Raw genomic sequence first — 24209 nt, 5'->3', positions numbered from 1 at the left:
AGAATACAGCACCATCAGATCAATCTTTGTTTTCAGCTAAGGCCCTTGAGATAACCTGGTATTGATGGGAAGCATTGGGTGTGTTGAAGACCAAAGCATCAAGGATAAACAATGTATAGCTAAATTACTCATAAACTTTTCATAGGAAAAGAAGAAAAAAGGTCATGAAATAAGTTCAAAAGAATTGGATGCATGTATGAAAGATAATAACTTATTAACAATAAAACTGAGTGCCAATGTCCAAATTTTTTTTCAAGGAATGAGACAGTCTGTCTACAAGAGTCAAATTGTATTTCTCATTTTTATTGAATCCGTTCTTTTGAAATCATGTAGCTAGGTTTCACAGATGGTAGGTGAAAACATCTGTGGTCAAAAAACATTGATGGTGGTAGTTGAAATTACTGGTACTTTGGAAGATTAGATTGAATCCCAGAATTGAATAATTTTTATGTAGTTATGAAAAATAATGGGCCATGTTAAGGTATTAAAGAATTTATATTTTGGAAATCAAGAATCAATATCAATTAACATTGGTAAACTGTTCTCACTGTGCTTAATATTTTAAAATAAATTTTTCCTATTCTTTGTAAGTAGATTTATGATTATGAAATGCTGTTTTAATTAAATACATTTTTGATGCAGGAATAAAATAAAGAGGATAATTTTTTTTATTTTCAGAATGTGAAAAATGATATAATTCTCCCTTCCCTGGCATAGAAAAATGCCAATAGTTTCCATGACCCGTTTGCATGAAGACCATTATAATGTAATTACATGCTTAGTGGTATCCATGATGCAACCTTCGTAAACCTGCTACTGCCAGATCACTGGCTCAACACTTGGCTTTCCTGTCTTCATAGCATGCACATGCTTCATGGAAGTTATTGAATAGCCAAGGCAGATGTCCTGTGTTTTTGTTTTGTTGTTGTTTTTCTCAGGCTGATTAGATCTATATGTGTATGTTTTTGTGTGTATTATATATTTAATATATAATAAATAATGTATATATGTATATGCATTATATATTACATATATATGTGCTCCCAGAGTGCTCAATATTTTACAATACAAATTTTCATATGTGCATATACATGACATAATTTCAGTTATTTTTCAATTAATCAAATCAACAGAGAAAGCAGCAGAAAAAGTAATCCAGGAAATTGCATTATAAAAGTTGTCAGGGAAACGTGTCTACTCGTCATTGTGGAGGTTCACACTCCTATGTTTGCCGTGAGAAAGCATCCCATGAAATAAATACTGCAGCTGTGGAGCCGAATGAAAATCCAGAGCATCTGTACCGTGACAGATATTCATTACCAAGGCCCTGCTGCTGGCCCACTGCTGGGTGTGGAAAATGTCCACCACGGTCTTCAAGAACATTCTTCAAACGTTTTAGAATCATGATGACTGACCCCATGGAAAGATACATTTATCAAGGCATTGCAGCAAACTGTTGATTTTTTTTCTGCACTTTATGTGCAATAAAGTGGACTGACATGCATTCTAAAGTCAGACGTATTTGTCTAAGAAAGAAATATACATAATAAAAATCTATTGCTAATATAGTACTAAGAAATCTTACTGGTCTATTATTACAGCAAACTATTGAAGTGAAAACTGAGAAAATAAACTGTCCCATGTCCAAAAATGCTTGCTTGGTGATTGAAGGGATAAAGAATTTTACATATATTGAGTGACTAAACTGCCCCATGCTCCGTGTTAGAGATTTTACCTATGTTATCACATTTTAATCAAAATAGCTCTGTATTTATTGAGCACTTGCTATCAGGTAGTAAAATATTTACATATCTTAACTCAGTATTAAGTTTTCTCAAAAAAAAGTCTAGTGATAGGAATTATTACGGTTCCCATTTTAGAGTTGAAGAGACTGAGACACATTCCCAGTAGCTAAAAAGTCAAAGGGTGATACATGCCAATCTAAGAAACAGTTGGGGGTTTCACTAAAGAGAAGACAAGTTTCAGATAGGAATCAGGTTGACTGCCACCTCCAAATATGTGACTAGCTGTCACTGAAAGAAGAAATTTGATCAGATCTCTACGGCTCCAAGACTTCTTGCCATCAGAAATAGGTGGAGGAGACAGGATGACTTTCTGAGCTGTTCAAGACTTGAATTCTCTGCTTCAAGGAACTGAGAACTCTCTAGAAATATCTCTATCTCAGGGTAGGTCAAGTAAAATTAGGTGACCACCAGGCAGAGTAAAATGAGTGAAAATATCAATATGTGGAATCTCAATGATCTAGGTTTAAATCCCAGCTTTGTAACTTGCTGTGGGACCTTAGAAAAGCTACTGTATCACTCGTCACCATATCCTTTTCTGTACAAATGGAACAAAAAATGGTACCTGGTTAATATATAACAATGTTTGCCACATGAGAAGCTCCATACAGGGCATCACTTGGCAAACATGTCAAGGTCATTTTGACAATAAGTTTATATTTAGCACGTTTCTAAGGTGTGAAGTTTTAGTATGCCCTGGCTGGCACTGTGCAAAAATTATATACCTGATGGTTTTCTTTTTTCTTTTCTTTTATCTTCCTGGCCTTTCATTATTGACAGTTCTGTAATAATTTTATATTTAAGAACAGCAGAAAGAAACCAATGGTGACTATATTTAGGACGTTCTGGCTCATGATTTCTGTTTCTATGAGACAGAATTCTAAAAATTTATTTCATCCTGCAGTGGTTGCAGTGGGTATTAGGGGCTTTCTAAATATTGAGGGGATGGTGCCTAACTTTTCACTTACTCATTCTGTAGTTTTCCTTCTATAGTGATTCATTTGCAAAAGATCCTTTTTTGTGGATTTCTCCTTTTCTTACATTTGTCTGTTGTGTCATATTTTCCCTAAAATACAGCTGCCAGTGTGATCTACATGCTGTGTCAGCTGGAGGGATATGAAATGTCTCTCTCACGATTCAGCTGGTCCAATGGCGTGGCTTTGATTGTCTTTTCCCAGCTGTTGTGTAAATTGGCTGCTGCTTAAGTGTATTAGAGCTAGTTTACGTTTCGTAGTATTTAATAGCTTTAGAATTACCAGAAATAGCAGTTATAAGAACCATGAAGATGACAGAATTCCTTCTTCATGAAAATAAAAGACATAATCTTTCTTTTATGCTTTTCATCCCCGACTCTGACAGGGGAAGGCAACAATTGTACAGCAGCTAATTTTCTGACTTTGCAATCAAGTATTTGGGAAGGTTCTGGAAATCTTCCTTCTTTGATTCCTCCCTGCTTTACATTTTGGTTTCATTGTTTCTTTTATTTTAATTTCCTCTTCTCTGTACATGAAAATAATTCTTTAACTCCTGTGTTTCACATAGAACAAAAAATTAATGCACATGACATATACTTTCTGCACTAAATACAGTCTATTCTGGGGAAAACATAATAAGAAAATGGGGAGGAGAGAAACAAGGATGTAGTATTTGAGATTCGTAGTAGGTTTGGCCACCTCACCAATCTCAATCCACCCAAGCTATTTTCTGTCCCTTACAATCACTTCCAATTCAGCAAGTTTGCCCTGAGTTTCAAAGTGAATTTTCTTCAATGGACTCCATGAATAATTTTTTGTAATTTTTTAGGAAAGATAAAATTGTTCGTTTTCTAGTAAGGACCCAAAAGCCCTAAATAGAAATAGCTTTTGGAACATGTAACATATGGACTTAAATTCACACAATACATAGATACCCATTGTTGTGGGGAAAATTATGTACTGTATAGCTGAAGAGTTAAAAAAGGAAGCTGACACCTCTGTAGACAAACTAAGACAAAGGTTTCCTCTAACCCTTACCAGAAACTCCCCTGTCCTTAGTCAAACATAATAGAATCTGATTCCAACCTGCCTTTCATGTTACCAGTGAGGGCATTCTTTTTTTTTTTTTTAAATCATAGCTGTGTACATTAATACAATCATGGGGCACCATACACTGGTTTTATAGACCGTTTGACACATTTTCATCACACTGGTTAACATAGCCTTCCTGGCATTTTCTTAGTTATTGTGTTAAGACATTTACATTCTACATTTACTAAGTTTCACATGTACCCTTGTAAGATGCACCACAGGTGTAATCCCACCAATCACCCTCCCTCCGCCCCCTCCCCCTCCCTCCCCTTCCCTCTCCCTCTTCCCCATATTCTTGAGGGCATTCTTTTGTGCTCCTCTGCATTCTCTGAGCTAATCCCATTTATTCTGTCCCTAGTAAATCCATCTTCAGGGCTTCTTCCTCACATTCTCAAACTTGAATCCTAGAAAATTTTTAAATTAAAAATGTATGATATGTTTAATTATGAGTAAGCAGTACTAGCACTTACATTCTGCCCTAACAAAAAGCAATTCACTTGATATTTGATGAACTTACTTAAGAAGACATGTAGGGAGTCAGATTATTTCAACTTGATACTGGAGCACACTATATAGGCTCTAGAAAGAAATGGAGACCTTTTCATACCATGAAAGTTACAAAAATAAAGTCCCAATTACTTGATGTTGCATTTTCCCTACCAGCTAAAATTCCAACTTGAGTCTAGAACAGTGCTAACACTTACAGAATTTAAACACCCCCATGGAACTCATTCTCTCCTCACTCTTGTATTTTTAAAATGCATTTACTAAGGACATATCTGTCTCTGCCCTATCTGGGCTTGTTACGAAGGAATGTGAAAAGAAGAAGTCACCCTTTTGGTGTTTACAACCCCAGGTGGACAACACTGTCAACCTCCCCTGAGGTCATTTTAACTGTCTCTTTCATGACATGGGCATTTTTGGTCTCTCTCTATCCTTTAATTCTGTTGATTTTACACTCAAAGTATCTACTTGACCATGGTCAGCTCAAGCTGGTTCTTTTAGTGGTGCCAGGTGGCATGGTTGAGTATTTGACCTCCCTTTCACCCCTTTCACATAAAAAAAAAAAGTTTTATTTACACTGAGCCAGCAAGCCTTCTATTGCAAACCAAAACAAAGAGGGAGCAGAACAGGCCCAGGACACTTGTCCTGTCTGTAACCATCTGGTGGAAGTGATTTTCAACTGCACCCAAATCTGTTACCACCTGTGAATTCACCCTGTGAAATTGAGCTAAAAGAATAAGAGTCACAAGGGCAGCTAGAGTTTCCCAGTCACTGCTGAGTTCAAGTTTCTCATTTCACAAGGAAGACATGTTCAGCCAACTGACATGTCTCGCATGACAAAGCAAACTTGTTTAAGTAATTTTAAGAATCAGAAAATACTTTATTAAAATTGTTTTATTCATATAGTGCAATTTGGGGGTTGATAGTCCACTGAAGTTCTCCACTGTTAGAAGAATTAGAAAATACAGCTCTATTCATTCTTTTTTTTTTTTTTTTCAATTTTTGGCCAGAGCTGGGTTTGAACCCGCCACCCCGGCATATGGGGCCAGCGCCCTATCCCTTTGAGCCACAGGTGCTGCCCAGCTCTATTAATTCTTTAAGGATGTATTTGTCATCTCAGTGAAACTATATGCCCCAGGAGAAGACAATCATATCTGAATGCCTTCTCCTTAGAAATTTTCATGTCCTGTCTGTACTATAATAAATTCCCTCTATGTGCTAACAGCAGATACAGTACAGTGGTAGATTATTGATGGATGAGGCTACTGTTGACACTGGCAGGTACATGATCGATGGTGGCTGGAGGACCTGCCTCTTTACTATAAGTTGAACAATTATAGCACTTATTTTTACATGTCATCATATTACCATTGTCTCTCCTTCATGTTTATTCACATATTTTGAAAATGGTTATTTTACAGCCTCAAGAATAGCATCATTGTTTATTCTGGGATCATTCATGGTTGCCTTAATACTTAACAAGATTCTACACATTGTTTTGAATTTAGTAAGTTTTAAAACTTTAGACCTCGGTGCTAAATTTTAAATTGCCAAGAGTCAGATTGACAAATGCCAAAGTATCCATATTTGAGGAGAATTTTTTAAAATTTCACCTGTCAAACTGGAAATTGAAAATAAAGAAAGCATAAACAAAACACATAATCCGTTCTAATACTCGGGTTGACAAATTTCAGAATAATGAGATCTTTAATATGGCTGTATCAGTGTCTGTTAGTTTACTTTATAACCTTTATCAGAGTTTTTAATCCTTAAATAGTCTCCCTGCATATACACTTGTCTTCTTAGAATCAATTCTCAAAACATCAGCCAACATAATTCTTTCAAAATGTAAGTCAGACCATGTAATTCCTCTTCTCAAAACCCTCCAGTGCCTTTCTGTTTGATTCTCTCAGGGTTTTGGCAGAGTAGAAGAGATTGCACATTCAAAATATTTAACTGAAAAAAATTTAATGAAGAGTCTATGAGGTCTGACAATCATGGCCACAAACTTACAGTGCACTTATGCTGGCAACACTGTACAAATAACTTAGTAAGGTTTCATAACCTTAGTATATTAGTGTCTCACAGTCGTGTTCATGTTGACATGTGGCAGTATCTTGCTAAATGGCATTCATTATTGTTGTGTGTTTTTGTGTGCTGTCACAACAATGTTGGAGTTTAAATTAGAGCAATGAACAAACATTTTTAAATTTATTATTAAGTTTACAAGAGTGAGAGTGAAATCATAGCCATGCTAATCCAAATTTATGGGGATAATGCCATTAGGAAAACCAGTTGTAGCTGGGCATGGTGGCTGATGTCTGTAATCCTAGCATTCTGGAAGGCTGAGGTGGGTGGATTGTCTGAGCTCACAGGTTCGAGACCAGCCTGAGCAAGAGCAATACCCCATCTCTGAAAAAAAGGCAGGTGTTGTAGTGGGCACCTGTAGTACCAGCTACTCAAGAGGCTGACATAAGAGAACTGCCTGGGGCCCCAGAGTTTGAGGTTTCTGTGAGCTCAACTCAGGTAGATGCCATGGCACTCTACCAAGGGTGACAAAGTGAAACTCTGTCTCAAAAAAAAAAAAAAAGAAAGAAAGAAAGGAAAAGAAAAGAAAAGAAAATCAGTTGTAAAAACGGATTAAATGTTTTTCTTAGGGGAGAGAAAGTGTCACTGATGAAGAGAGGTCAGGGAGGCCATAACAAGCAGAATTGATGAAAACACTGCAAAAAAATTGTCAAACTGCATGTCAGAATCGTCAGCTGACTATAAGATGCATAGCAGACAAAGTAAACACTGATAGAGAAACAGGAAAATCTTAACTGAAAATCGTGGCATGAAAAAGGTGTGGTTCTTGCATCACAACAATGTACCAGCTCACGTGGCACTGTCGGTGAGGGAGCTGTTAGCCAGTAAATAAGTAACTGCATTGGAATACCTACCTGATCTGGCCCCCAATGACTTTTTTTCTTTACCCACAGATAAAGGAAATATTGAAAGGAATACATTATGATGACATTCGGGTCATCGCGGGAAACACAATGACAGCTGTAATGGTCGTTCCAGAAAGAGTTCCAAAATTGCTTTGAAGAGTTGACTAGGTTCTGGCATTAGCAAATAGCTTCCCAAGGGGAGTACTTCAAAGGTGACTGTAGAGATATTCAGCAATGAAGTGTGCAGCACTTTTTCTAGGATTGAACTTAATTGTCAGACCTTGTATATTTTGGAATTATAGGATTAAAGTAAAACTATAAGGAACAGTGAAACAAGCAGGAATTTGCAACAGGTGGAAGTCTTTCCTTGCAAAAGCAAGGAACAATTTCAGCAAGACACTCTAAGAACATAACTATGGTAGAAGGTTGCCTGACGGGGGCGCTGTGGTCACACATGACCAGGACAGAGGTTCTTATTTCTCCACTTTCCTGCCAGTGCGTCCTTCCAATTGGCCAGACATAAATGGAAGCCACGGGACAAGGAAACCAAGGTGGTGGAGTCTACAAATTCTCCCTCCCAAGGGCCATGAAGAGCAGAAAAGAAAGGGTTATTCATAGGGGCAAACAGGGTTCACCCTTTGTGTGGAGTTTTTAAAAACACAGCACTTTCTATAACATACAAAGCTTGATACACACATCCTTCATGCTCCACCCTCCCTTTTATCTTTACTTTATTTTTCTACTAGTTTTCCTGCGAAACCAGGCTTCTCTAAGTTCCTGTGGCACACACTAGTCACACTTTCTCCTTGTGGCTTTTACATAGGATTTCCTCTACATTCAATGTTTTTTGTCTCAGGCTTGTATATCTGTGCCTATCTCACTTGGGTATTCTAAGGCTTTGTTCAGTAGTCACCTTTTTTCCTTGACCACTTCTTTAAAATCCCATCACACCTCTTCCCAGACACTTTATGCCCCTTCTTTGCCTAATCATACTCTTTGGCACTTACCCTCACCTAGTATATGTTAAAGAGTTCTAGTTAGGATGAGATAACATATGTATATATGTAAAGTTCTTAGAATAGGACTTAGCATAGAAGACATTCCGTAAATGGCAACTCCCTTCCATATTGTATCTCAGCTTAATTGTTCATTACTTCAGTATAGTCCTCCCCAAATACATGCTGACCTGATGCAACTCTGTGTCTTCTGAGTCTACATCAGGGGTCCTCAAACTGCGGCCTGCAGGCCACATGAGGCGGTGTGATTGTATTTGTTCCCGTTTTGTTTTTTTACTTCAAAATAAGATATGTGCAGTGTGCGTAGGAATTGGTTCATACTTTGTTTTTTTTTTTTAAACTATAGTCCGGCCTTCCAACGGTCTGAGGGACAGTGAATTGGCCCCCTGTTGAAAAAGTTTGAGGATGCCTGCATCCTCCAACATATACCCCGAGACTACATGAAGCCCATCTTACATAGTAGTAGGGAGAAAATTATTTCAGTAGGTATTATTATATTGCACATAATTACTAGAGCCTAAGCACAGCTGGTAAGAGATTTTAGCAGTTTAAATTAAGCAAAGAAGGAACAAGTGCAACTGGTCACAGATCTGATACATATATTGAAAGATGGAAGCATTTCAAATATTTTAAATAAAGTTTCATGTTAAAAGAAAGAATTGATGTACCTGGCTGTCATCAAATCATTTGTTACAGAATTTTATTTGGCAAAATTTTCAGGGTGGATCATTATATCATTCTTGAAGAAGTTGAGATGGAGTATGGATATATTGCTTACTTTAATGCTCTCAAATGTCAAGGTTAAAAATCTTTAATAAGTACATTCTTAAAGAAAGACTTTGAGGAAAGTCCAAGACCCTAAAAGATCTGGTTGTTAAACCCTCAGTGACTCAAAAGGTTTTACTTTCTTGTAGATATGACAAGACAGCTGGACATAATGAACTTGAAACTTTAAGTGTAAAAGAATAGTCAAAAATAAAAGAGAGTGGTGCTTATTTATTCACAGATTCCGGTATGCAGATGCAAAATGGACATGTGGATGAAGCAGATGACATCTGGAGATTCCATTTATTTCTCATTATCAATCTGCCTTGAGCTCAAAGAAATAACCTATTCTGAAGAATCTTAGAACTATTTGATAGGAATTGTTTTAGCATATTTTTTTTCTTTGAGACAGAGTCTCACTATGTCACCCTTGGTAGAGTGCTGTGGCGTCACAGCTCACAGCAACCTCAAACTCTTGGGCTTAAGAAATTCTCTTGCCTCAGCCTCCCAAGTAGCTGGGACAATAGGCACCTGTCACAATGCCCAGCTGTTTTTTGTTGCAGTTATCATTGTTGCTTAGCTGGCCTGGACCAAGTTTGAACCTGCCACCCTCAGTGTATGTGGCTGGCACCATAATCACTGTACTATAGGCACCAAGCCTATGTTAGCATTTTAGAAGAAATTCAAGGATTTATGAGTATGAATTTTGTTGCAAGTGTCTGTATCTGTCTTTGAATATAAGCTTAAGGATATGTCTAAGTTGCCAAACGTCTTCCCCATTAATGTGGTATGCCAGAATTAAAAGCAAATTGTACTCAATCAAAAGTATCCTTAAAAGGTTAGCATTGTATGCATGTCAGGATTAACACTGAATTTCTAATGACTTAATTTAGTTATGGAAATATTTGGGCATATCAAACTCCCTGTCTGTCATGAAAATACTGAAAAAGAAGTTGAGAACTTTCACCAGCGAAGTGGAGCCCAAATTGATAAGGGACTTGAATAGATAGACCCTAGTATTCTCAATAATGGTTTCACTATATTTCAAATTAGTCTTTGAATTAATAAAAATTATTCAATCTTCCTCTTGGCCTATATTAGTCACTTCAATAGAACTAATACTTATTACGGTTTTTTGGCACTCACCACAGAATTCCATTTTTTATTGCTATTATTTTTGTTGTTGTTATTTTAGTTTAGTTGATAACTTATAATAGGTACTGCTCTGGATATTTTCACCTATATTGTCTCATTAATCTCCACAACAGAATTTAGAGATTGGTAAAGTATTTCAGTTTTTCAAATGATGGTTGGTGTTCAGGCCCAGGGGATTTAATGGATGTTCAGAAAGACATAGTTAAGACAGATTTGGGCAATCAGTTCATATCTATGCATATGCTAAATTTATCCATTTATGATGAGTGGATGGATGGATGGATTGAATGTAGTGTTGATTTTTTATTTGTCAGGGAAATGAAAAATTATTTTACCAGGAAAAATCAAAGCCGCCCTAAGATGTCCACATACTAATCTCAGGAAACTCTGAATGTTTTGCCTTACACAGTAAAAAAGACTTTGCTGACATGATTAAGCTAAAGCTCTTGAGCTGGGAGATTACTCTAAATTGTTTGAATGAGCCCAATGTGGTTGCAAAGGTCATTATAAGTGAAAGAGGGAGGAAGGAGAGTCAGAGTCAGAAAAGAAGATGTGATGAGGGAGCAGAGGTCAGAGTGATGTGATTGCTGGAAGGGAGCCATGAGCTGAGGAGTACAGGCAGCCTCTAGAAGCTGGAAAAATTAAAGAAATTCATTTCTCCTGGAGGCTTCAGAAAAAAAAAAAAATCAGCTGACACCTTGATCTTAGCCCACTAAGAGCCATTTCAAACTTCTAAATTGCAGAAAAGTATGATTATAAATTGCTCTTGCTTGAAGATATCAAGTTGATAGTAATTCATCATAGTAGCAAGATAAAATTAATATTACGGGTAAGGTAGATTATGTGTATAATAAAATAACCAATGTCAAAAATCTCTGAATCATAAATCTACAACAAAAAAATCTGGTTTATAACATTTTAATTGACATCACCCAGAATGTCTCCTTTCTCATGTCTATGATCCTTCTTCCTCTTTTGTTACTCTCCATTTCAGATTAATAGAAGATCTTAATTAGTTTTCCTATAAATACCATAAATTCTAAACAAAAGGGTACTGTGAGATGAAATGTAACATATATAGCCTGACATACACAAATCAGTAGTGTTTCTATGCACTGATAACAAACAAGCTGAGAATCAAGTCAAGAGCAGAATCCCATTTAAAATAGCTGCAAAAATAATAAAATATCTTGGAATACACTTAACCAAAGAGGTGAAAGACTTCTACAAAGGCAAATACAAAGCTATGATAAAAGAAACCGTAGATAACACAGACTAATGAAAAAACATCCCATGCTCAAGGATCAGAAGAATTAATATTGTCAAAATGTTCATACTGCCCAAAATAATCTACAGATTCAGTGTGATTCCTATCAAAATACCAAAATCATTTTTCATAGGATTAGCATAAACAATCCTAAAATTCATATGGAACCAAAAAAAGAATTCAAACAGCTAAAGCAATCCTAAAAATACAACTCTTGAGGCATTACATTACCTGGCTCCAAATTATGCTACAAGGAAATAATAACCAAAACATCACGGTACTGGTGTAAAATTAGATAGGAAGTCAAACATATCATCAAGAAAAAAGACAAGGATCAAGTAGGATTCATCCAAGGGATGCAAGGTTGGTTTAACATGCACAAATCCATGAACATAATACATCATATCAATAGAAGCAAAACAAAGACCATGCGATCCTCTCAACAGATGCAGAAAAAGCATTTGACAAAATCCAGCATCCTTTTCTAACAATAACACTTAAGAAAATAGGCATAGATGGCATACTTCTTGAGCTGATTGATGTCATCTATGACAAACACACAGCTAATATCACACTGAATGGAGTAAAACTGAAAGCTTTTCCATTTAGAACTGGAACCAGACGAGGATGTCCACTATTACCACTATTATTCATCATTGTGCTGGAACTTCTAGCCAATGCAGTCAGGCAAGAAAAGGATAGCAAGGGTATCCATATGGGGGCAGAGGAGGTCAAACTCTCATTCTTGCTGATGATATGATCTTATATTTAGAAAGCCCCAGAGACTCAACCACAACACTCCTGGAAGTGATTAGGAAATACAGTAATGTCTCAGGGTATAAAATCAATGTCCACAAATCAGTAGCCTTTGTATATACCAATAACAGCCAAGTTGAGAAGGAAATCAAGGACACAATTCCCTTCACAGTAGCTTCAAAGAAAATGAAATACTTTGGAATATACCTAACAAAAGAGGTGAAAGATCTTTTCAAAGAGAATTATGAAACCCTAAGAAAAGAAATTGCAGAAGATACTAACAAATGAAAGAACATACCATGCTCTTGGCTGGGAAGAATCAACATTGTCAAAATGTCTATTCTACCCAAAGCAATCTATAGATTCATTGCAATCCCCATTAAAATACCAACACCATATTTTGAAGAACTGGAAAAAAATAGTTCTTTGTTTTGTATGAAATGAGAAAAACACCCATATTAGCTAAGGCTATTCTTAGTAATAAAAACAAAGTCAGAGGCATCACCCTACCAGACTTCAGGCTATATCATAAGTCCACAGTAATAAAAATAGCATGGTATTGGCACAAAAATAGATACGCAGACACATGGAACAGAATAGAAAACCAAGAGATGAAAACAGTCTCTATTTACCATCTGATCTTTGATAAACCAAACAAAAGCATACAATGGGGGAAAAGAATCCCTATTCAACAGATGGTGCTGGGAAAACTGGATAACCACATGTAAAAGACTGAAACTTATCTGAAACCCACACCTTTCACTACTTACAAAAATTGACTCAAGATGGATAAAAGACTTAAATCTAAGACACCAAACAATAAAAATCTTAGAAGAAAGTGTGGGGAAAACTCTTGACAATATTGGACTGAGGAAAGATTTTATGACAAAGACTTCAGTGGCCATTGCATAACAACAAAAATTAACAAATGTGACTTAATTAAGCTGAAATGCTTCTGCACAGCTAAGGACACAACAAGTAAGCAAAAAAGACAACCTTCAGAATGGGAAAAGATATTTACAGGGAATGAATCTGACAAAGGGTTGATAACCAGAATCCACAGAGAACTCAAATTAATCAACAAAGAGTAAACAATACCATTTACCTTTGGACAAGAGATACGAACAGAACCTTCTCTGAGGAAAACAGACAAATGGCTAACAAACATTTGCAAAAATGCTCATCTTCCCTGATGATCAGAGAAATGCAAATCAAAACCACCTTGATATATCACCTATAACCAGTGAGAATGGCCCACATCACAAAATCCCAAAGCTGCAGGTGCTGGTGTGGGTGCGTGGAGAAGGGAAAACTTTTACACTGCTGGTGGAACTGCAAACTAACACAGCCTCTTTGGAAGGAAGTATGGAGAATCTTCAAAGAACTCCAATTAGACCTCCCATTTGATCCTGCAATCCCATTACTGGGCATCTACCCAGAAGGAAAAAAAAAAATCCTTTTATCATAAGGACATTTGCACTAGACTGTTTTTCACAGCTTAATTTACAATTGCCAAATTATGGAAACAACCTAAATGCCCACCAGCCCAGGAATGGATTAACAAGCTGTGGTATATGTATATCATGGAATACTATTCAGCCATTTAAAAAGATAGAGAGTTTACATCTTTTGTATTAACCTGGATTGAGGTGGAACACGTTCTTCTTAGTAAAGCATCCTAAGAATGGAGAAGCCAGAATCCAATGTACTCAATTCTAATATGACAACAGTAGATAATGTAATACAAGGGGGATTAGGGGAATGAAGGAACAGGGAGAGGGGATGGCGGGTCATGGTGTATGGCAAACCTCTTGGGGGCAGGATGCAATTATAAGAGGGAATTTACTTAACAAATGCAATCAGTGTAACATAATTATCTGTACCCTCAATGAATCCCAAACAATAAAAAAAAATGAAATCTAAAAATGAAAACAGAAAAGAAAAAAGACAACCCCCATTAAAAAGTTGGTAAGCGAAAAAATTTTTTTCAAAAGAGGAGAAACAAATGACATTGAAAAAAATGCTCAACATCACTAATCATTACAAAAATGCAAATTAAAACCACAAGGAGAACCAAACCCTTGTCAGAATGGCTGTTTATTAAGAAGTCAAAAAATAACAAACAGATGCTACTTGCAGATGCAGTGAAAAGGAAAGGTTTATAAAGTGGTGGTGGGAATGTAAATTAGTACAACCTCTATGGCGATTTCTCAAAGAACTAGAAGTAGATCTAACATTTTATCCAGCAATCTCACTACTGGGGATGTATCCAATGGAAAAAAGGCACCTGCACCCACCTGTTATGGCAGCACAATCCACAACTGCAAAGATGTAGAATACTACCATGGAATACTACTGAGCCATCTAAAAAAATTGAAATGTCTTTTATATCAACTTGGATGTAACTGGAGATAAGAAGTCTCTGTAAAATAACTGAGGGACAAAAAAACCAAATACCACATGGTTCTCACTTGTATGTGGGAGCTAAGCAATGGGTATGCATGGTCATGCAGAGTGACTTACTGGACACCGACTTACTCAAACACTCTTTACTTACTCAGAAACACATTACACAGCACACACACAGAATTTCAATGTAAGTTCCTATAAACTGGATTGGGGGAATTGTGACTAAAACTCAGCATTATAGAAAACATTAATGAATATTTTCTCAACATTTAAGCCCATATTTTGTTTCCTTTAAGATTTGGCTTCAAATATGTTTTGCCTTCCAGCTTTCATTAACATAGCCTCCAACATATTGAACTCTGAATTATAAACCACAAAAATACCCCATTCTACTATTTCTTGGTGAATGATGTTGCATAGTAGATGTCCTTATTCACTCAATTGGAAAAGTCTATGTTAGGAGATATAAGCCTTCTTATATCATCTCTCTGCTCAGAGTCAGAACACAAACACCAGCAAATGGGATTCCAGAAGAAAGAAGAGTTATTGACATCCATCTCTCTCATGCACACGCACTGCATTGTTGGAAAGACTTTCTGAGGTCAGCAGTGAACTCAGCAGTGAAATCTGTCCTGGGTCGATGCCCATGAACCCCAACTTGGTTTAAATGCTGGCTGGGAAACGATGCTGGAAATTACTAACTCAACACCAGTTTTAAGGAAAAACTAGTTTGAGGATGCCTGCAGATGGCTTACACTAACTCAGGCTGGGTAGACTGAAATAATGCAGCCCCTTCCTGGCTTTTTTAGGTTTCTATTAGTTTTTAACAAAGGGGCATATGCAAAAGATAGGGTGAACGAATCCCAAGTTCCCAGGAAGACTGGATAGAGAGAAAGCCAGGGTAAGCGGCAGGGGGTTGGTAAACAGCCAGCTGTGTATGTAAATAAGGGGGAGGGACAAGCCAGTTCTGTTCAGGCTCAGGAAGTAAACCAGGTTTTCTAGTTTAACTGCAGTTTTGACAAGTTTAATCCCTCCCATCTGTTGACTCTCAAATGCATGGGCCTAGTCCATCCTGACCAGGTAGGGGGGCCTCCAGATTCTTTTCCTCTTTTGTGATTCTAAAGAACCCCCAGGAAGTGCCCCCTTGCAGGTGTTTTCCCTGGTTAGCTCAGAATTGAGGCAGGGTGCTCCCTGAGAAGTCAACCTATCTACCTCCCAACAGTAGTTTGTAATAAGCACATTTATTGAATATTTACCAGATGCTGTTATAAGAATTGTCTTTGGCTGTGCTGCCCTGGAAACAGACTTTTTGCACAGCTGGCAAGCAGTTGTCTTATAGGGCATTTTCTTGTTACTGATTCCTTTGAGAGGGTGAGGGAAAGAGGACTGGGCAGCATGAGAAGCAGGGACAGGAGCTGTACCAGAGGTTCAACCAATTCCACAGGGAGCTTGGAAGTTAGATGGCCCTTCAGAGTGGTCCTGAATTGAGGTAAGAGGACAAGGCAGAATTATAGTTTTGGGCTTTGTGCTACCACTCAGGTGGGGCATGACCTTGTAGAAGAATGACTTCAATCTCTGCCTCCATCTTCACATAGCCTTCTCCCCTGGGTGCCTGTGTCTAAATTTCCTTCTTCTTAAAAGGACACCACTCAAAAAACACATAAAAAATAAAAGGACACCACTCATTGCATTTGGCCTCACCATAATCCAGTATGACCTCGTCTTAATTCGATTACCTTATCAAACCCTATTTCCAGATAGCATCACATTCACAGGTTCATGGGTTATGACTTCAATATATATTTTAGGGGACACAATTCAACCAATAATGATGTATTAAAAGTTAAAATACTCATTAATTTTGGCACAGCAATACCACTCTTCAAAATCTCTCCCAGATAAATAAAAGCCCCATTTTTAAAGGGGACATATATATACATATATATTATGTAATGTTTATTTCGATGTTGAAAACTAAATAAATAACATGAGTAGAGGAACTGTTGTATATTCACACCATGCACTACATGAGGAATTAAAATATTTTAAAATAAGGAATTAGAATTGGACCAGTTTGTATGGCAGATACTCTACACAAGATGAATGATAATGAGTGAGAAATGCAATAAACAGAACATTACACAGTATAATCCCAAGTTTTTAAAATGATGAAACATAATTCCTATAAAATCTAATATGTGCTAAAGTTAGTGTGGAAAGAAAAATCTAAAATCTAATATGTGCTAAAGTTAGTGTGGAAAGAAATCAAGGATTTGTATTTGTTGTAAACATGAGTTACTTTTTGGGTGAAAATTATGAAGAAATTTCAATAGGAGTAGAAAAGAGAAACAATGAAAGAGAAAAATAAAAGAAAGGCTGCACGAAAAATTCTAATGTGAATATGTAATTCACATTCTTGTAGAGTTGTTTCTCTGTGTGTATTAAAAAATCACCATCTGGAACTAAATAAATAAATATTGAGTTAAAGAACTATTACAGGTGTTTGTACAATAAGATTCTCAAAATAAGTAGAATTAGATGACTATTAGATGGGGCAGACCAGGTAACTATGCTCTTATATAGTTTGGTCAAGATGTGCAGCGTATTACAAAAGTTGGTGCAAAAACTAAATCAACAAGTAACAAACATGTAAAACTTTAAGAACATATCATTTCTTTAAAATATTATTTATAATAACACTTTTGACATGTGTTATGTGTGCTAAGTAATATTTTAAGCAAGTGAAATTGTTTAAATTCCTATAATAGAATTTAGTAGAGGAATAGTCTATGGGGCTCTGCAGATAGTACAATGACTTCTGGGTGCTCTTTCCTAGTATATTAGGAGAGCAAAAAGGAAGTGTAATGATTTCCAAACTAGGTAACAAAAAACTCTTAGTTTACATAGTTGATTGCAATACATATTCACTTACTACTCGAAGAAGGCCTATATTCAGTATTAGGAAATATGTTCTTGTTTGTTTCTATTGTGTTTAGCAATCATAGCCTTTAAAAGTTATTGCACATGAAAGGAGTGCTTGATTGATGGTCCACATTTTTCATCACTTATTCTGTGCAGAAGGCTGCCCTGGAAGCATGCTTTTCAAAGCTGAGAAGCAGGTGTGCATTCTTTTGTCCTAAGAATAGTGCAGACAGTTACATGAAGTGGTCAGAATCACGCTAAAAGCAGCTGGCTTCTCAAGTGGAGAAGAGTCTGTGTGAGGTTTAAAACTCTTAAGAATTGAGTTTTAGTCCTGTTTTTTCCTCCATTTAAGCCTCATGTGCTTGGACAAATAATTTACTTTCTTTCTTAATAATTCTAGTCAAAATTCAAAATTCATTGAAATAAGAATAAAAACTAATTGAAAGTAATCATTTTTATGACTGGGTTATAGAAAGGATCAAAAATGTATGTAAAAGGGTTCTCATCTGAATGTAAGACATCATGATTAGAATAACTACTATGTGCAACAGAAGTCTGATAATAGAGTTCTTTTTTTAATTTCCCAACCCCCTCCTCTTCCTCAGCCTACTTAATATGTTGATAACAAGGATAAAGATCCTTATCATACTCTTATCTCCACTTAATGATTAGTAAATATATTTTTATTATTTTTTATCAACTTTTTCTCTAGCCTACTTTAAGAATATGGTGTATAATAATATATATAACATATAGAATATATTCTAATCAACTTTATATTATCAGTGAGGTTTCTGATCAATAGTATACTATCAGTAAGGAAGTTTTGGGGGAGTCAAAAGTTATACACAAATTTTTCACTGTATAGGGGGTGAGTTCCTCTATCCCCCATGTTGCTCGAGGGCTAACTATATTATCACTTTCCTTTCACTTAAAAGAGAAAAATGAATTCATAGGCATTAATTAACTTTTCTATAGCCACATAGTAATTTTTTTGTTTTGTTTTGTTTTGTTTTTTGCTTCTTTAGGTATTCCTTCTGTTATAACTTGAGTTATTATCTTTCTAGGGATATCAGTATACCACATAGCAAACTCGGTTTTGCTCTGCGGGTTCAGAAGGATTGTAGCAAACAGCAGGCCCACTGGTGGGCACACATATCTGATATTGGGTGTTATTATATATGCAAGTTCCTTCAGGCTTTCCTGTCCATTCATAATTAGAGTAAACCAACAACATGATTATGACCCTCTTTCTAGTTTGGGTTATCTTTTGGATACATTTTTCACAACCGTCATCATGTCTTACACCTAAGATTACAGAAGAAAGGTGAAAAAGTCCAAAGCAAAGAGTCAGTAATCAGACACATGCTGCTGCTGCTCATACAGTCAAACATGAATTTGCTTAAAGTAACGTCTGCTGGGGATAAATGGTAATGTCAGGTTGAAGGGGCACAGTCCCCTGCACCCTTGTAAGGTGAATCGGTCTCATTTGTGCTCTGAGAAGGAACATTTCCAGTACTTGGGCTAGATGTGAGTTTTGGGGGATTTTCTCCCCCAGCTCGCATAAGGGGCTTTGCTGAAAAATGCAGGCAGTCACGCCTTAAAGGAAAGAATGTGCCAGAGAGCCCTCACCAAGTCGTAGCTGGAGACAGAGCACCTGCCTGGGGCAATGGACCATTGCACATAATCCCCTACCTCTATTTACACACTAACTTTCAGTTAGTCATATAGGGAAGTAGGCAAACAGAACTGACAACCCAGCCCTTTGTGGTTCATCTCCATTGTTGTTTAGCTCCAAACAGGATATTCTTGGTTTAGAAAAGTGTATTAACGCTGATAAGGAATCTTTACCTTTTGTCTTCTTTATTCTTGGATTATTTTTTATTTGATGATTTGGGGTATATAAGAAAGTAAATAAAGATGGCTGATTGCTGTTGTGCCCAAGCAAGCACCAGCCATCCCTTTTAAATCAATCATTTCGTCTGCAGTGCTATCTCTGAGTCATTGACTAGAAGCCCAGTGGACAGCAACATCAGGTAATGGGTTTATTGGACATTTCTACAGTTGGTAAACTAGAACCAGAACCCTCAGTTATGTCATAGACTCTGAATGACCTTTAGGGGGTCATACAATTAATATCACTGTCCTAGTCTCTAACATGAAAGGGAAGGGAGAAATAATCTCTGAACTCATTTTAATTTTCAATTTAAATAATAATCAATAACAAATTCAATAACAGGTAAATATTGTATGGATGTTATAGTATCCAGCCATGTAATATGAAAAATAGACATATACATGGCTGGATACTGTATCTGAGAATATTTAATAACTGAATATTAGAAGACAATAGAGTCTGAATTAAGACACAAGTAACCACTGACTTGCGATTTTTAAAAGATTCCATAATTTATTAAAACTGTATCACAAGGACTTTGGTTTCAGCTTGGAAATATCAAGATCTTGAATGCCATTATTCCAACCCTTACAACAAGAAAAAGTGGGACAAGCTGAGTATCAACAGCTTTTTCTGGACACATCAGAGAACCGAGATTGCAGAGTAAACCATCATCCCTAAATTCAGTTTTCCAGAGAAATAACCCATGCATATGTACTTGGAGCAAGGGTCACTGGGCAGATGTCATACAAACTGGAAGAAACATTAAATTAGAAAATTTAATGAAATATTGGAGGCTGAGTGTGGGTGATTATGAGAGTGAGTAGCTCAAGGGAGTCGTAGTCATGGAGAGGTGCCCACACTTTTACAGGCTTTCTCTACAGGAACCCAGGTTCTCGCAGAATCAAGAAACACTAAGAAAGGCCCTCTTCCCTCTCATACCCCACATACTCTGCCCTATCTCGGGGAGAGGGCAAATAGCCTTTTAAAATCCACTCAGACCCTTCTGCCTCAGAAAACAAAAGACTTAATTTCCAGGAGATTTGATGTTTCTGACAGCTGGCACCAGGGAAATCCCATTCAAGCTGGATGAAGGGAACTTTGCTCTGCCACAATCATCCTGTGTCACTTAAGAAAAAATATAAAAGAATAAAAGATAAAATGTAGAGGAGAGAGAATCTTAAGGACACAGATTGGGGGGTGGATACTGAAGAATACTACACTAGGGAAAGGATTAGGGTTAAGGGGGCAAAAAAAGTTTTACCCTTAGAGAAAGACAAATACACTTGTGAAGGCCATATCCCTTAGGTACAGGCCCACAATGCACTCCAAAGACAAGGATTTAATCAGATCAGAAAAATTCCCCACACCTTTATATTATCACTATCAATTATTATGACCTTCCAGGAACAGAAACAGTGAATTCTGGATGAAAGAGCAGCAAGGGACAGACTCTCTCTAAGAAGTATGACAAAGGGAAACCCCAAAGCCAAAAGGGGAGACAAAGAAAGGACATTGGAGGAATTTGAAACCTCTTGTGTTCATAGCTGCAACAAATAACAAACATAACCCAACTATTGGCCAGATTAAAATAAATCCTCACAATAAAGTACGATTTAAATCAATATTTACCACCCATACAATATTTCTGGCTTTCAGTAAAAAATTTAAAATATGCCAAAAGATTAAAAAAAATTCCAGTGTGGAGACACAAAACAATCAGTAGAATCAGACTCAGATACGATGCTAATGTTGAACTTACCAGACAAAATTCAAAATAAAAATGATTATAGTATGTTAGGTTTCTAATAGAAAAAGTGGGCATCATGCAAAACCAGGTGAGTGGTATCAGAAGGGAGATGGTAACCACGAGAAAATATCAAGGAATAATTCTAGAAATTTTGAGTTTTGTTCATAAAAACAAAAACAAAACCACAATGACATAAAAAATTCCCTTCAGGAAGTCCCTTGAGTAGATTTTAAAAAACTGAGAAGAGAATCTGACCTTCAAAATAGATTATTGATATAAATTTCCAAAACTAAAATGCAAAAAGAAATAAAAGGGAAAAACTAGACATACAAGAATTATGGGTTAATACGAAATGGTATAACATGTACAAAATTGAAATACTAGAAGAAAAAAAACAATGGAGCAGAAGATGTATTTGAAGAAATAATGGCTTAATATATTCTAAAGTTAGTAACAAACATCAAACTGTAGGAGAACACCAAGCAGAATAAATACACACAAATATACACAACCCTAGTTGTATTATATTCAAACTAAAGGCAAAAAGAAAATATTTAAAGCAGGTAGAAAAAAGATCAATAAAATAATAAAATTCTATCAGTCAAAGACAACCATAAAAAAACAACAAAGACAAAAAGTGTCAATTTCAGAAATAAAAGAGGGGCCATACTACTGCTAGGTCTGTCTCGATGTTTTCTGGTCCCCACTGACACTGACTCATTCAGTGTCAAGAATGAGTACTGGTACTGAGTCAAGGTGATGAGACAATCATCACAGACACAAAGCAATTTTACACAGTTTATCACATAAAAGAAAGAATGAAAGTAAAGAAGGAAGTTACGCAAAGTAAAAATACATCCCAGAGAGAGAGGGATGGGTCAGTCTCCATGAGTGAAGAAAGACACACACTGCCTTTTAATAAGTTCACCAGTTTTTCCTGCCTTTCTCCTGATGTGATTGGTTATTGTTCCTGTCTTTGGGATGACTGATAGGTTAGGGTTACATAATAAATTACATCACAGGTTTAATTAGATGGTAATGAGCTCTAGGTCAGTTACAGGTCACCAGGAATTTTTTATACCACATATGTTCCCACTAGTTTCTAGTTGCAATTTAGTTCGTATTGTCTGCCTTTAGCCATTTCCTTGCCACCTGCTTACACCAGACAAAACACTACTGATCTATAACATTGAGAAAAAAAAAAAAACTGTCAGGCACAGTGACTGTAATGCCAGTACTCTTGAGCTCAGGAGTTTGAGACCAGCCTGAGCAAAAGCAAGTCTCCCCTCTACTAAAAATAGAAAAATTATCCGGGTGTTGTAGTGAGCACCTGTAGTCCCAGCTACTCTGGAAGCTGAAACAGGAGGATCGTTTGAGCCCAGGAATCTGAAGTTGCTGTGAGCTAGGCTGATAACCACAGCACTCTAGCATGAGTGACAGAGGGAGACTCTTGTCTCAAGAAAAAAATTCTATGAAGAACTCTATGCCCATATATCCATGAATTTTATAACTTAGGTGAAATAGACCAATTCTTTGAAAGATATAAATCACCAAAATTTCACTGGAGACAAAATAACCTGAAAAAACCTACATATATTGATCAAATTGAAGCAGTAGTTAAAATTTTTCTTACAGAAACACAAGTTCAGGTGATCTAAGTGGTAACTTGCTATGATTTTAGTATTTGTGTCCCCTCAAAAATCATGTTAAAACTTAATGGCCAACATAACAGTATAAAAAGATGCAGCCTTTAGAATATGATTAAACCATGATGGTAGAACCCTATGAATGGGATTAGGTGCCCTTATAAAAAGGCTTGACTGATGAGGGAGTCTATCCCTTTTGCCCTTCCACCTTTTACTGTGTGAGTGCACAACATTCAAGGCACCATTTTGCAAGTGCAGACTAAAACCTCACCAGACAAAAAACTTGCCAATACCTTATTTTTGAACTTATTAGCCTCCAAAACTGAGAAAATAAATTTCTGTCTTTTACAAATCACTCAGTCCCAGGAATTTTGTTATAGATAGCAGCACAAAGTGGAATAAGAAATCTACTAAACATTTGAGAAATAAATAATTGCAACATTATACCATATTGTCCAGAAAATATAAGAGGAAGAACACTCCCCAACTCATTTTATAAAGCCAGTATTAACCACATACTAAAGCCAAAGATATGGAAGAAAAGGAAACAATATATCGTTATTGCTCATTAACACAGACATAAAAATCTTTGACAAAATATTTAAAGATTAAATTCAGCAATGTATAGAAATGATTATGCACCATGGCCTATTGGGGTTCCTTTAAGAATGCTTCACCATATTAACAGGCTAAAGAAGAAAATCATATGACTATATCAATATATACAGAAAAGTATTCAATAGTATGCAATAGTCATCCAGAGTAAAACTTCTCAAAAACCTAGGAGTAGAATAGAACTCTCTTAACTTAATAAAAAAAAGATATGAAAAGTTACAGCTAAAATGATACTTACTGGTGAGAGACTGAATGCTTTCTCCTCTACACCAAGCACAAAACAAGAGTAACCTCTCTTACTACCCTTATGCAGCATTGTAATGGAAGTATTATATAGCGCAACAAAGCAAGAGGAATAACTATAAATTACAGAATTTGGAAAAGATTAAATAAAACTATCTTTATTTTCTGATGACATGAACTAAAAAAAAAAATACCTCCTTGAACTAATATATAAATTAACGAAGACACAGGTTACAACATAAATATGCAAAACTCAATAGTTTCCCCTTATACTAGCAATAAATAAATAAAATTTGAAATTAAAAAATACATGTATACCCTTTATGACAACAAAAATTGTGTATTTATACTACTTAGTTAAAAAATCAACCACATATGTACAGGATATATATGTGAACAACTATGAACACTGATTTTGAAAAAAATCAAAGAAGGCTTAAATAAATGGAATGGGGAAAGGGGG

This window comes from Nycticebus coucang, chromosome X, assembly GCF_027406575.1.
Source record: "Nycticebus coucang isolate mNycCou1 chromosome X, mNycCou1.pri, whole genome shotgun sequence".
Lineage (NCBI taxonomy): Eukaryota > Metazoa > Chordata > Mammalia > Primates > Lorisidae > Nycticebus > Nycticebus coucang.
Note: the sequence above shows the minus strand (reverse complement) of the source record.